Source organism: Haemaphysalis longicornis, unplaced genomic scaffold (genome assembly GCF_048455015.1).
Source record: "Haemaphysalis longicornis isolate Haplotype H1 unplaced genomic scaffold, Haemaphysalis longicornis Haplotype H1 scaffold_7, whole genome shotgun sequence".
Classification (NCBI taxonomy): Eukaryota; Metazoa; Arthropoda; class Arachnida; order Ixodida; family Ixodidae; genus Haemaphysalis; species Haemaphysalis longicornis.
Window position 1 is genome coordinate 193,255,038 of NW_027526422.1, and position 12,632 is coordinate 193,267,669.

At 41.2% G+C, this 12,632-nt stretch overlaps 1 long non-coding RNA gene across 1 annotated transcript; it reads right to left on the minus strand.

Annotated features, from left to right (window-relative positions):
- Window positions 1-510: 510 nt before the first annotated feature.
- LOC144147358 (uncharacterized) lies at window positions 511-3,248 on the minus strand. The gene is made up of 3 exons (XR_013317904.1): window positions 3,121-3,248; window positions 2,505-2,570; window positions 511-707 (listed from the first exon to the last, which is right to left on the minus strand). It is a non-coding gene; the product is annotated as an uncharacterized LOC144147358 (long non-coding RNA).
- Window positions 3,249-12,632: the final 9,384 nt, after the last annotated feature.

Here is a 12,632-nt window from a genome sequence, read left to right on the forward strand (position 1 = left end):
ATATTTCTCCCCTTTAATCACATGACCGATTAACCCTTCGCCTTGGAGGATCTTCCTTCTGTTGAATACCCAAGCCATTAGTGAGGATATACCCTACATGAAACTTACACTCAGTAAGCCGCATTTATCCACGAATTAAACGCACAATTCATTCGGACTGCACAGTAATAACCACAATGCAAAAGTTACTAGACACAAAATTACAAATTTGCGCACCTTGTTTGAGGAATCACTCATTCTCCACAAGGGGGCAGAAAAAATGCTTGTGAGCTTTATTCAAGGCCAACTAATCACCCGCACCACTGCAGTTCCAATAGACTGCCTAATAATATATTTGTAATGGATCCTAAGAAAGCCTCCAACGAAGTTTTTCATGCTCGCGTGTTACTAAGAAAATTCTCAAATAAGGCACTGTATATAGAAAAAGACGTTTCTGTACTAGATAAATAGAAACAGGACGTTATCACGTACTGTGTCATTCTAGCAAAAATGTGAATAAAACCTCGTCTGTTAGAATTTTCAAATGCCGCAATTTTTATTTATTCTTGTTCATAGGATCTCCTATCATTGCCGAACATTTTATTTTAGCAGTGAGCCCTCTATACACTGCTACTGCGAGGGAGTGTCTTCGGCGCGTGCCATGGCTTCTTCTGCGCGGCCAGCACCGACTGCGCCACCAAGAGCAGCACCAGGGGCTGCCAACATGGCTGCAATCGTAAGAGAAGAAAATTGAGAGGCAGCTTGTTATAGCAAGCACACTTTGCTTTTACAATTGGCGTTTTCACTTTCGCTTCCTAGTTTCTACATTTTGTTACGGGCTTAGATGTGCTCAACCTTCACAACCACTGAAAATGCCAGTTTGCGGCATCAACACCTCATATTGAGTACTGGCATCCCGCCCATATCTACTAAATTCAGCATCATGAAGTCGGGCTCTTTCGGACTGCACTCGCTGTCAATCTCTTTGTCTAATTTCAACTGCTTATAACTATAATACGTGGCTTTAAAACAGCATAGTTGTCGATTATAACTCCAAACTAGGACATTGTTTAGAATGTTTCCGTCCGTCTGTGCCCTGCAGAGCAGCTGAATAAAACTTCTTTGCGCTCAATTACAAAAAAATATTATGGATTGAAAACCACGTAACCCGGATTCATGTCCATGGCAAGCCGCAAAGACCATGGTACCCTAAGAATTTGCGGAGGCTACTAACGGTTGTTTGCGTGGCGACCGCTGGGACCTCTTCTTGGAATTGGTATAAATGTTTCGCCCACCTACGGGAACGCTACCATCTGTCAAAACGGCCAAAACAGATGTTTTCCTAGGATGACGTGCGTTAAATTTTCTGCGTAAATGGCAGAGCGTTTTGCAAACCTGTAACCAAAAACACGACCGCAACTACATCACATCGCTGACTAACACATCCCTCTCCCGCAGCCCCACACGACAAGAATGCCCATTTCATTTTTTGTCTTCACATGTAATTCCTTTCTTAATATTTGACTGCTACCAAAATGAAGTGTGCCACGAAGCTACTAGTCATCATCACTGCGCCCGACGGCATGAGCATTGTTGCTCACAAATAAACTAATGTAGCATCCCTGTGCTAGACCTAATTTCAGTTAATAATAAATGCTAATATTACGGTTTTAAATAAAGTTTTGGTAAGAATCTTGTGGCAGGATCAATTTAAATGCCTAAATATCTAGAAACGACTCACCAATGGAACAATACTGTACAGTGAAAATCTTGGGCATACTTGAGACAAAAGTGCTACACAAACAAGTATTAGAGCTGTTTTTAAAAAAACTAGAAGCGTAGACTGATTCCGATCAAAACAAATGAGAAGAAGAAAAAAGGATTGCCAAATCAATCTTGATCCCCTGAACGCCACTAATGTTTCTTTTAAGATAAATGCGGAAGTAATGCTTTTGAGCTTTGCAGTGGGTTGTCTCCTATGAGGTGGCCTGAGCGGTCCCTCTGCGCAAATGCAGAGGCTGCGTCCGGGGACGATATGCCTTATGCTTCTGAGCGGTGATGTACTCTATACTTCACTGAGCATTCCTCCCCGTTGGTGACACTGAAGCATTTAGGTCAAGCCCACATTGTCTATCGGGCGCAATTTTATGTCCTTCATTACTGCTGTCTCTCTACTTTTGAATTCATTCCAACTAACGAGACGTATGTTGACCGATTTGCTATTGCAGAGACCACCCCTTGCATTCTGGCTAAGTTGGGCACGTAACGTTGCGGTACGCAATATGAAATACATGTATGCATAATCGTGGCGTCATGCTCATCTCATTGTCACCACCAGCCAACTTAAATCCACTACACGACTAAGGCCTCTCCCACTGACCTCCAAGAGATGCTGTTCTGCGCTTCTTCACTCCACGGGTTACCCCCGAATTTCTTTATTTCTCTCACTGTGGGTGTGTATACCCATCTGAGTACTAAGGCACACAGATAAACATTTTGAGATTATCAAAACACTGTGTAATTACCCAGAATAGTTGCAACCACGACAACAATCTGGATTCCAAAGTTGCGGAACATGTCGGTTGTAGTTGCTGAAATAAAAATTGAGTTAACGGCGTTAAAGACGATTTGGCGATGTTGTGAAGTGCATCCTGTTTGAAAGGTGCTGCTGACATACCTCTATAAACTGCAATATTTAGCTTCAAGTCTTCGATTACGGTTGCACATTGAGGAAATCGTCAAACTAAAGGTGGTGCTAACATTTGAGCACATACTAGAATTTCTCGTCCGGCCGTTTAAACGACCGTATAGAAAAATTGCGTTCACACTGATAGGCTAACATGGCCTTTCTTGCGATCTGGCTGATATTTAAAGGGCTCAAGAACCTAGACCCCTGAAGAGTCGACATATTCGCAATTATGTAACAAAAATACCACAAACACAGAAACTCTAAATTTCTGGATAAATAATTTCAATTACAAAATAAACAAAGAAGGCAGGATTAATACCTACATATTCAATTTAATACTATTGAAATATTGGATATATGAGTTGCTAAGTGAGGCATGTCGGGAAATATTTACCATAAAGCCAAATAATTCGTAGCAGCAAATATCACGACCACATCAAGTCATAGCTTACCAAAAGAACTTCAAAGAGAAGGCTCAGTGCGTCTTCGAAATGAAGGTTCGGAGTTGACAAAGAGTTAGTCACTCCACCGCCCTTTTATATGAAGCAAATCAATGTCGATGTGTCTTTTCCCTTCATTCTGACTGACAGCATGTATCTCTTTGTGGGCACAGCGCTGTGTTTTTTCAATTAAATTGCTACGGAAAATTGAAATGTCAAACAGTCTCCATTACAATGGAGGGTTAGCAGACTAATTAAAAAGCCAGAAGTACACGACGTAGTTTACTTAATAATGTATTTACCAAAAGCTGCACGTACGTCCATTGTCGCAAAAAGTTATTATTGGCTACGGATAACAGGAAAAAACATTGTATCTGAATATTCTTGAAACGATCATTCGGCGATATGCCCTGCTATAACAAGATGGCCCTTCAGCGATATTCAAGAAATTCAGCCGCAGTTGAGAACGTTTTGGCAATTACAGCGTAGCACGTATCATTTTTATTTTTTATTATTTTGCGCTTGGTATCTGGAACTTCGCGGTATAATATAGTGTCTCGGAGTACACTACTTGCCGAAAGACAGTACAGTGTACGAGAACTATATTTCCTCTTCAACTGGCATATAAGGTAAAGAGGAAGAGAACGGATTCCTAAAATTTCCATCTTTATTGAACCTGTTTCGCCAATTTTGAAATTCGGATACCATTTTTCATACGCTCAACAGGAGGACTTCCTGTAGCTAAAACGGCTCCCCCGGGACTTCATCTAATAATATGTAAAACACCGTTACCTGAATAAAGGAGATAAATGTATACATTTTCACAACAAAATAAAATATTAGATTGCATAGTGACTTCGCAGAAAGAAAGATTTTGAACAAATGCACAGAAACAATTCATAAAATAAATTATTTAGCAAGAAGTTGGTCACCTGCCTTAAGGTATCCGAAGGATCCTTCGCTCATTTACTAAAATAATTTATGTCGTTTAAAATCATCCGGAGATTTTAGGCGCCAGCCCGCACACCATTCGGTATTCCGTATCGGGGAGCAGGAATTGTGTACTCGCATATCTTCGTGGCTAGAGAATGCATCATGCCTTTTAAAAATTAATTACTAATGCAAAAACACAAGAGTTCCTAAACGACAACCTACGCCTGAGTACCAGGAAAACTAGAAAATATGAAGTATAATTCCGATTCAGTGTAAAATTATTAGATATCAAAAGCACACACGAGGTTGAGAAGTATAGTCTATGGGTTGGTAAACAGAAAACTACAATGTATGAACTACACTGCGTTGTTAATTTTATTTTCAGTGTTTATCAGCTGTTCGTGTATTATATTGACCATATGCCAAAGGTTGACTCCGGACAGGTGCGATCACGTTAGAATTAGGCATGCCGTATTAGTGATTCGAATGTTCGCAAGAGTAATGAGTGCACAACAAAATATTACATTTCAAAATCCTTCGCGTGTTTCTGTATGTGTGGCTAGTGAAAAAATTTAAATTTTGAATCACCGAATTAAAACAGGTAGACCAGAATAGTTCATGCATGCACATGATTGCAAGAAACTTACCTAGTTTGGATTGAAGCTAAAAAATTTCAAAATAATTATTTTTTAAAATTTAGATGGCTTTCAATAGTTAATCAATTATCTGTTCAATATTATTTTATTTCAAAGAACGGAATATCTCGTAGCCTAAAATGGTTCAAAATATGAACAGGTATTTATGGCAATCTTACAATGTGACATTTGCGTCAATCACATGTGATTAAAAATTTACGAACCTCAGAGGTCCAATACAATGATAATTATGCGTCTTTTTTGGTAACCTAGGGGTTCTTCGAATTGTGCTCTTCATTGACTAATAATGCGATCGGAGGAGTACGCGAAGTTTGGCAAGGGCGACTTCGTAGCTAAAACTGGACTCTTGGTAAAACTGTGAGCTTTTTGTTTTGACTAAAGATGTGCTTACCATAACACATTTCTGACATTAGAGAAGGGAGCAACAGAGTGTAGCTACAACTGATATTCTTGGGGTTGGGAGACAGAGCACTATGCTATCCTTCTAAATAACTTGAATATTTCGTTTTTTAAAAACGGCTCTAATGTGAAACTCATCTGTTACCAATCTTTGTTTGGGGCTTAGAGTACCACTCAAATACGTTCGTAATTTTAAGTATTGTTCAGGACGTTTTAGGGAACGTATCAGCACAGCTTGCTTTCAGTGTACTTTCTGAAGGCTTTCTGGGAGTGCTTTATATATCAGTTCCAGTCCAGGCCCAGTTCCTTCCTATTTTAGTTTCAGGTTTCAGTTCCAAAGAGGTTTTCCAACTCAAACACGCGAGATGGTGAATATTTTGAAATGAGCCATTATGACATTTTGTCTCTGAATCTCTGAGATGCGGAAGTGTTTGCAGGTTTCAAGAGCAGGGTTTCGTGATGAGAAACCAAATATAAGTCCCCGAAACACGTTTTTGATGAAACAAAACGGCAGGGTTTTAAAGCCATTTTTCAATTTCAGTATTAAAAGCGGCACAGTGGAGTTTCTGGAGTTCATTCGCAATAGCATGATGATTATAAAAATCACTCAGACGTTTCAAATGTTGCCTCCATATTAAAAGTATGAGCAACAGCCGGTGCCGGGCCTGCGTTGTCTGGCATTGTAGTGAACATTCTGTACCACGTCGCCCCCACGAATTCTAAATCCTAGGGCAAGTTTAACTTTCAAGGTGGCATTGAAGAGCCATCATGTTTACTGGGGCTTGACAAAATTCAATCTCAGGTGTAAGCTGGCGCTGACAATTTTTTTATCGTCGGCATTTGTTTATTGAAATTCCAATGTATATTGAAAAGCCAGCGGTTAGATGGTCACGGGATAATGAGAAGTGTCAGACCAGTCCTTTCTTTTTGTTGATACAAAGCATTCAATTAGGTGGGTAAAGTATTACGTCATATAATGTCCGGACAAGAAACACCGGCTGGTTTAGGAATTTTGTATTTTTAACACATACTAACATCCGGCCAGAGCTAGCCTCAATGGGTTTGTCTTCAGAGCACACAACCCCTTCTCTGTGGCCTGCAAAAGCGGTCACACTTAACTCGTAACTTGACGCTGGTACCACCCAACAGACATTTTATGCGTAAAGTGGCTAGTCATGTACAGGGTGTTCTGACGATAAATGGAACACTTTAAAAATTTCTCCTGGGCGAACGCCGCTCAGTTAGTGCTCAAACTTGCCACGAAGGTCGCAATTTGTCGTTTATTTTGTGTGACACCGAGAACAACGATGGTACTTACTTGTGTATTCTAAAAATAAATAAACACGATTTTCGCCTATGGGAAATGGCGGATGATTTGGATGTGCGAGCCAGCGTAAGTTGATGTTTGAACGACGGATCCACCTGGGGTATGGAGCACGAAACGCACGTTTGGGATTCACGGTAGGAAGGAGACAAATGGTGCAGCAGATGATCAGAAAATGCACCTACGACTGACCAAGCAGACGATCAGAAAACCACGTTTTCGGGCTCACACGTCCAAATAAGCCGCCATTTCCCGTAGGCAAAAATCGTTTTTATTTATTTTCAGGATTAACAGGTAAGTACCTCATTGTTCCCGGTCTCAAACTAAATAGACCAAAAAATGGTACCTTCGTCCAAAGTTTGAGGAAAAATTTTAAAGTGTTCAATTTATCGTCGCACCACCCTGTATGTTAAGCCAAAAATGCTTTCTCAAAGCCACAACAAATTAGGGTGGCAGGCGTGAACAAAAACGCGGACAAACGGCCCACAAAACAAGGCCAACGCTTGAAAGGCTCGGTGCTGCCTTCTTGAAGGGTTAGAGGAGCGCAGTTTTGACATGTGCACCCCTGGTCGATAAAACGCACATAGTGCTCCCGGTCGCGAAGTGCAAAACCACACGGGCATGCTGAAAACAAAATGTGCGTTTTTTGCACAGTTACGTATGTGGTGAATGTGCGGTATTGCTTCGAATTGCTTATACGGGTGTCTGTCTGTCATAGTAAGATAAACAAAACAGTCGTAAAACAACACTAGCGCATTGTAAATTTGGAAACTCAAAATTTTCTCATTCCTACATCACATATTGGGCTTTGGTGCCCTCGCACCTTTTACTGAGGACATTGATTGCGCCAAATTGTTATTCCTAAAAGTACGCATACAGGTTTGTAGTCTGCATAAAAGTGGCTGAATAAAAACAGGCAAGATATTTAGGGAAATAATTGAACTTTCTAGCTTTAATTTAACACAATATTGTTTGTTGTGGGAGTGAACCAGTCAGATATAGGTGTGGAAGATAATTTAAGGAAATTTAGGAACGAAAATCACAGAAATGAGGGGGACATCAAAATTTTTTTCTTAAAGTGGAATATATGTAACACAGCTTATGTGCAGCAAAAGAAGCCCTAGTGCGAGGTGTTTGTTTTAAGACAGAAACAGTTGGCTCCAACTTAGCATCACAGGAATTATGTCTGGCTGTGCCTTTAACATCTGCACTCTTCTTTCCTCTGTGTTCAAGACTTACGCAACATTCTGTAGGTTGCAACTGTCAATAAGTAGTTCAATGACTGGCCGTAAACTGGGAACGTTCCCGATTGGTGTGACACCTACTAGTGAAGGGCCCAGTTGAGTAACTTGTTTAATACATTTGCACAATTTGTAACATAGATGCATGTACGTAATAATCACACTTGAAGCCAGTTATCTCCAGGTTATGTTTTTTCGCTGTATCCAAGAAGCAGCTCAGTGGCTAATGAGCTGCGTCACTGAGCATGATGTTGCCGTTTAGACTCCAGGCAATTTACAGCCGTTGTGTTATTAGGCGAAAACAGCAGGGGAGTTTTGGATGCGACGATACATGAAATGCTTGATTGGTCTTTTTCCAACACCAAAGCATGCAATCAGATCCTTCATTCCAAATTAGCAGAATGCCAAAACTGATAAGAGTACACAAGTTTACTGGATCACTACTTTACAAGAGCACCCATATATAAAATAGTTAAATACTGTAAAATATAAATAATAACGCATCACACCATGTTCTAAATAGCATTCTTGTATCCTCGTTAGATCAAGGCCAGAATAAAGTAGTTCTTTTTCAATCGACACCTTTTGCAGCATTGGAAATACTTGACAAACTGCGTGAATAATTCAGAGCTCTATCTGGCGACGAGTAAATTCTATAAAAGCTTCAATTTATGTGCACAGTCAAACGCCACCACAAGGAACGCTTGTACAACGAAACAGCCCGCACAACGAAGCATGCTGCATGGCCTCGCCAGATACCTATGTTTTTTCTGTATTGTGAACGCCACTAAATGAAGAACACTCTAGCTAATTTGACAGTTTAACTAAACATTTATGCGTCCTCCGTCGCTAAATTGTTGATTGATAACGCATGCGCCTAGTCGTAAACCTGGTAAGATGTAGCTTACAGGTGTAGCGGCGACCACGAGTCCTCCAGTTTTGCCACCGAGCCGCAGGAATAAAAAAGAAACGTATACTGCGTGTTCTGGCACAGCATGGGTTGTGACGGCCCACGATTACGTTGCTTTGGATAACCAGGTCCGGGTTTGCTCTGACAAGACAACAAACGACATCGTGAAGAGTAGCCAAGCGTTGCGACTACCCCTGAAGCAGTAGCGGCGGTTGGTGCTCTGCAGACAGATATCTAGTCCCTGTCTGCCGTCGCGCCGCAGCAGGCCGTGAACGTTGACAGCATCAGGTTGGAGATGGTCGCGCATTCAGTGCATCCTACTATTGTTCAGAAGAAAATTTGTGACTTTATTTCGCTTATTGCAGTTAAAAGCTGATGATTGTTTGTTTCAGTACGATTATGTGCTTTATAGGGGGTCACTGAAGTCACGACGCTTATAACAATAGGACACGCATAAACAACAATTATGACGATCCTACATATTTCGCTATACAGGCATTTGACTATGTGAAGCCACGGTGTGGGCTTTCGATATTTACCGACGCCCGCAGTTATATTATATACACAGGGTTTGATTTTGTCGTGTAAAACCCGATTTTATCCGATTCTTACAACCTTAAATTGTTTCAGGAGAAGTGAAATAAACGCGATTTCTCCCCAAATGAACCTTTCCAAAGTTTGAATCCCCAGAAATATGTGCTAACGGTCAGCAATCGCGAACCAGTACTTGCTGGAAGCAAGCCCCACAAACACAGCTTTCGCACTGAGTATCGGCTATACTATACCGCTGGCTACCCCAGGCTCGCGAACGCTGCGTTGATATTGTTGTGCTTGACTACTGGGAGCAGTGACGTCGAGAGAACTTTCTCTCACGTGGAAACCGAGATGTTCCGCAGGCAGATGATAATATCCGTAAACAAGGATTAGTAAAAAATTGAGGACCAGCATTTTGTCACTAAAATGTTTCATTTTTCAGCAGTTATTATCGCTATTTATTTCCATCATGACTCACTGATGCTAAATGATGGCGTTGATAAAGCGAAATGCTTTAAAAAGCCTACAGCATTTTAAAGTATTCTGGAATAAAATGGACAATTAAAGCTCCATGCTGAGTTCAACCCCAAAGGAAAAATTACAGTTTTGTGGCCTTCTTTCACTCACCAATCCCGGAGAAATTGCTCATAGCTTCCCTGAAGGAGAGCAGAGTTTTCAGAAACTTTTTGGTACTCTTATTTTGAAAAACATATTATTAAACATTTTTTTCTCTGAAAAAAGACCATTGACGAGGTTCACTGGCTTCAACTTTAACGAAGAACTTGTGGGAAGCTGCAAAGGGGGTTCAAGAAGATTGGTAGGCACGCAAATACCACGCTTCTCTTTTAAATTGTCACTATTCGGCGAAACATTTTGAGTTGCACCATCCTTGCTAAACTTTTGTAAGAAACGATGGACCTTTCGCACACACTGTGCGTAAAGCAACACATTCCTCTGTTTATTACCACTTGAAGAAGAAATAACATCATAATTGAAGCCTCATTCACTGCAGAAAAGAAATCGCCATGCGTGATAACTTTAAAAGATCACAATACCTATGTGAACGATACATGTATTAAAGCCTTAGTTCCTAACCTTTTCTTGTATAGGTTTTCTAAGCTGAAGCAGAAGCTTCTCAACGAGATCAATGACCGCTTTGAAAAAATGTTTCAAGGTGCCACCTTAGTAGCCGTGTACGTGTTTTGAATATTTGGCAGAAACTACGCCTTTGCAACACATTTGTTGCTACAGGATTTTAGAAACCTATAGCTGAGAATCCCTCGACAATGTAAAAAACTAATACGGTCCGGAGAAGTACGGCCTTCGCCCCGATGGTTTCCGCGCAGGTAAGTCTTTCACTGTGCCTTTTTTACGTGCTCTTTGACAATGAACCTTCCGAGATATAGAGCACGTTTGTTTTCACAATATTTTACTATTGACAGAGTCAGAACATACTTAAAATAAAGATGGTGAACACTGCCGGGCCACAGGTTTATTATAACGGCTCTCTTCCCGTTGGCTGCTTCTCGAAAACGTCCTCCCGGGGTGATTGCCAGATGTTCAACGTACCTTTCACACATTCTTTTCCGTCTTAGGGTAGATCTAATTCTACACTGTGGCTCTTTCTGGGAGTTCAAAGCCTGAACAATGTGGTGCAGCAGCTGGCGTTCATGCTTCCTTTGCCGTCATAAAGTCTTCATCGGTGATAGTACAGTGTAACATTTGCCGCTGTAACTATCAATAAACTTTCCTTTGGGGAATTGTTCTTCCGGTGCCAGTTTTTGCTTTCTATTCCTCAGAGCGCGTCAAGTGGTCCGGAGGAGGAAAAGCCACGTCCCGGTGCGGCGGACTCCACGGGACCCCAAGATATAACCAACATGGCGGTTTTATACAGTTCGTGCACTCGCCAACGGCTGCTAGCCAAATGTCCGTGTTTCAAAGTTACTTGGACACTTATTCGCCATCGGTACGTGACTTGGAGTACTCGAGTCAGCAAGAATCGGGTTTACCTGATTTGTAATGCTCGCCTTGGTTTGCCTCCTAGCACCAGCGTCGTCCCGGCGCTGTCGAGCACCTTTTTTTTCACTGCAGGTTCATCACGAAGGGCAAAAATGGCATCTCTCTTGCGGCGCACGGTCGAGCAGCTTATCCTTGTGGCAGACACTTTTAGGAACAAAGAAGGGCTCAGATATTAGCTGGCTTCTTACCTGACCCGCCTTGCACCGGTTAATTGCCTTAACATCATGTATATTCACAGGGTTCCATCTCTTCCTCTCCCACTGCGAAAAGCAGAAATTTTCACCAGGATGAGACGGTGGCTCTGACTTGAGGTACAGGGTACAGGCGTAGGGAGCAGTGTACCCGTCATTATGCATATCTACCTTCTCGGAAGGCGGCGAGAATATTTTCCACAGAAATTAATAAAAGCAGAAGAACATATGGACAACGAGAAACATCAATATTTCGGGCTTATCAGAACCACAACTCATGTTGGGTAAGAAGATACTAATGCAATTATTTGTTTTTTAGAAGCACGGAAGAAAAGTTGGCGCAATTGTTTTGCACTCTTGGGGTTTAGAGATTTCCGTCGTCAGTCTTTTACTGTTCATGTGGCAACTATTGAATATCAGGCTCCTGCGGTGTCCCATACAACTCCTATGCTCACACAAACTGTCATTAAGTCACCTCCACCCGTTTCTAGCGAATAATGCATCCTCCTAAAACACACTATAAATATTAGCGAGAGTTTGTGGGTGGAGTAGTGCCGCAGTTTATTTGCGTGTTTTAGAGAAGAAAGAAAAATAAGACAAAAAAGAAAGATTGTAAAGACAGCGCTGTAGCCCTGTTTTCTGTCTACGTAATTTGTTTTTGTGCGTGGGTATTGCAGCGTAGTAGGAATGGTATTTATCTCTCACGGTTGTCATGTTTCGCCATCATTTTCTTTTACTCGAATTGTCGCCATTGGACTTTATAATTTCATTTTTTTAACTGTATGTTGCGCCTACGGCTTTCCAAATGGATGTTTTTCACAGTTGAATAGTATTTGATCGTTCTTTTTAATAAAGCTGCTTATTTTGGTTATTATAATGACGCTATCGCTTTGCGACCGGCCTACGTAGCGCTCTTCTATATAAGTGTTCGATGTCGTTCATTTTATATAACTGATATTCTGTATGCTTTATTCTTTAAAGTCTCTCTCGAGTTATTTAGTTATTTATTTTACACATTACCCTGCAGTGTCGAGGCATTGCAGCAGGGGAGTGGGTCTCATAGTACAAATGACAATAAAGTCACTGGCACAGTCACTGTTTGTCAATATATAATACCTAAAAGGGAGCACACAACAAAATAATATTTATACAACGACAGCATCGCACTGCACTAAGCACCCCAGTAAACAGTGTAATATCTAAAAGAGAGCACAGAACAGCATAATATTTATACAACTGAAGAATCACATGTCACTAAGCACGCGAGTGAACGTCTGAACACTATTCGAAACGATGTCGGCTGCCAATTCATTCCGC